Source organism: Puma concolor, chromosome A2 (assembly GCF_028749965.1).
Source record: "Puma concolor isolate L17-30 chromosome A2, mPumCon1.1.hap2, whole genome shotgun sequence".
Classification (NCBI taxonomy): domain Eukaryota; kingdom Metazoa; phylum Chordata; class Mammalia; order Carnivora; family Felidae; genus Puma; species Puma concolor.
In genome coordinates, this window is record NC_141668.1 from 76,404,953 (window position 1) to 76,407,786 (window position 2,834).

General features: G+C 40.9%; 1 pseudogene; it reads right to left on the minus strand.

Moving 5' to 3' along the window:
* Positions 1 to 2,013: 2,013 nt before the first annotated feature.
* On the minus strand, positions 2,014 to 2,361 carry LOC112866911 (large ribosomal subunit protein eL30 pseudogene; annotated as a pseudogene).
* Positions 2,362 to 2,834: the final 473 nt, after the last annotated feature.

Here is a 2,834-nt window from a genome sequence, read left to right on the forward strand (position 1 = left end):
GGTTAACCAGAGGTTTTCTAAGTGTATTGGTTTTGATTCCTTAGGACTTCCTGAAGATTTCTTGTTCCTCAGTGAGCTTGTTAAAGTGTTAGCTTTTTTCATATCTCTAGCCCTGAGCAGAGAGCATGACTCATAGTAACTGCAGCTCAAAAAAAAAAAAAAAAAAAAAAAAAAATTGAGTTGAATTCTCCCACTCAGCCCTTGCTGTCAGCCTGTCTTTAGTTCTGCTTTTGTATTCAAGTTAGCCTCCCCCAACGCCCTCATTTTTGTCTACACACCTCTATTATAGCTCTTTCCTGATCATGTTCTAGTTCATCATGCAACATGCTTATCTCTCCTGATAAGGGCAGCTACAGAATCCTTAAGAACATCATGAACTTCACAGGGAGAGTGGTCAGTTGGGATAATTCAACACAAAACACAGAAATAGGTTGGTGGACAATTAAAGCGAACTTTATGCACTGTTTCCGTCTGAGGCGGGATAGGGTTCTTACCAAGGAAACCATATTCATCTTCTCAGTGTGGAAAGGGGGCCTTTGGAAAGTCCAGACTTCACAGCTTCTGCAGAGTTGATTCAGTGGTGGGCTGCTGTGCTATGTGGCCACACGGTGGCGCCAGAGCCCTTTGTGGTGAACATGAGGAAAGAGCCCAGGGCATCTGCCTCTGCTGCTTTCTGTGTACATTGTTTCATCAGATTTTTTCAAACTTACTGTAAAGAGAGAAGGATGGCATTTTTTTGTGATTGTGTTGGTATTATGATAGCTGCGCATATTCCAAGGTCTAAAGAATTTCCATGAGGCTTAGCCCCTGGATGGCTTAGTCAGTTAAGCGAGTGACTTAGGGTCAGCTCATAATCTCATGGTGTCTGAGTTCGAGCCCCGTGCCCCGCTCTGGGCTGACAGCTCAGAGCCTGGGGCCTGCTTCAGATTCTGTGTCTCCCTCTCTCTCTGTCCCTCCCTGGCTCTCTCTCTCTCTCTCTCTCTCAAGAATACATGGAGATTACAATTTTTTTTTAAGAATTTCCCTGAGGCTTATAGTAGGCATCAATCAGATTTGGTATGTTCACTCCTGTGTGTGTCTGAACATCATCTATGTTTGCTTATGTGTATATACATATACATATATATGTGTATCGTTACATACTATCCTTTACTATCTACTATCTACTATCTAATATTCACTGATTTTATTGGTACCAAATTTTTACCATTTCAAGCATTTCCATAAGTTATTATTTTTTATTGAGGTATAATTGGCCTATAAAATTGTGCTACGTTCAGGTGTACAACATAATGTTTCGATATTCGGATATATTGAAAAATGATCAGCATAGTCAGTGTAGTTAACATCTGTCACCATACATAGTTACAAAAAATGTTTTTTCTTGTGATGAGAACTTTTAAAATCTATTAACAACTTTCGAGTATGCAATGCAGTATTATTAACTATAGTAAGCACACTACACACTGCATCCTGTGGCTTATGTATTTTATAACTGGAAATTTGTACCTTTTGTCCCTCTTCACCTGTTCTCCATCCCTTCCTCCCACCTGTGGCAACCACCAATCTGTTCCCTATATCTATGAGCTCAGTTTTTTAATTTTTTTTCAGATTCCACATATAAGTGAGCTTATACAATATTTGTCTTTTTCTGTCTAACTTACTTCACTTAGCATAATGCCGTCAAGATCTATTCATGTTGTTGTAAATGGCAGGATTTCATTCCTTTTCTTTTTCTTTCTTTTCTTTTCTTTTTTTTACATTTTATTTATTTTTGATAGGGAGAGACAGAGCACAAGTGGGGGAGGGGCAGAGAGAGAGGGAGACATAGAATCCAAAGCAGGCTCCAGGCTCTGAGCTGTCAGCACAGAGCCCAATGCGGGCCCGAACTCACAAACGATCATGACCTGAGCCGAAGTCGGACGCTCAACCCACTGAGCCACCCAGGTGCCCCACTTTTTTTTTTTTTAAACAAGCTCTGGCTAGTTTTATTAAAGAAAAATTTTGCATGATTTACTTTTCACCAGTGAGTTATGACATGCTTCTAATGAGATATCAGAATCATATGGATCAGTGATAGCTGGAGTGCACACTGCAGTATTTCCCACGTGCTGTGCCCGATTCAGTGTTATTGCCCCTGTAGTGATGGACACTAGTTTTGGCCAACATGGCATAGTATTCTATTTCAAATTTCCTCAAGGATGGGCAGTAGTTGGCAAGGATGACCAGTTTCACTTTGCCACGTCTGATCATTTTCAGAGTCTGCTTGAATCCCAGCATGTGCTTTCCACTTTTTGTAATGCGTGGCTGCCTAGAGTTGATCAACTCCAGTGACTTTTTTGTCTTCCTAGCGGCCACCATCTTCCTGCCTTAGGTGCGGGATGGACCCAACCAAGAGCAGCTGCCAAGATGGCTGGAGCAAGAAAGGAATAAGTTCCCACCAAGATTTCATTCCTTTTTATGGCTGAATAATTTTCCATTGTGCGCTATATTCCACACTCTAGTTATTGAGTCATCCTTCAACAGACACTTAGGTTGTTTCCATGTCTTGACTATTGTAAATAATGCTGCAATAAGTGGGGGGGGGGGTGTATATCTTTTTGAATGAGTATTTTTGTTTTCTTCAAACGCACACCCAGAAGTGGAATTACTGCATCCTATGGTACTTCTTTTTTTAAAGTTTTGAGGATCCTCCATATTGTTTTCCACAGTGGCTGCACCAATTTACATTCCCACCAACAGTGCACAAGGGTTCCTTTTTCCTCCACAACTTTACCAGCACTTGCTATTTCTTGACTTTTTGGTGATAGCCATTCTAACAGCTAAGAGGTGAT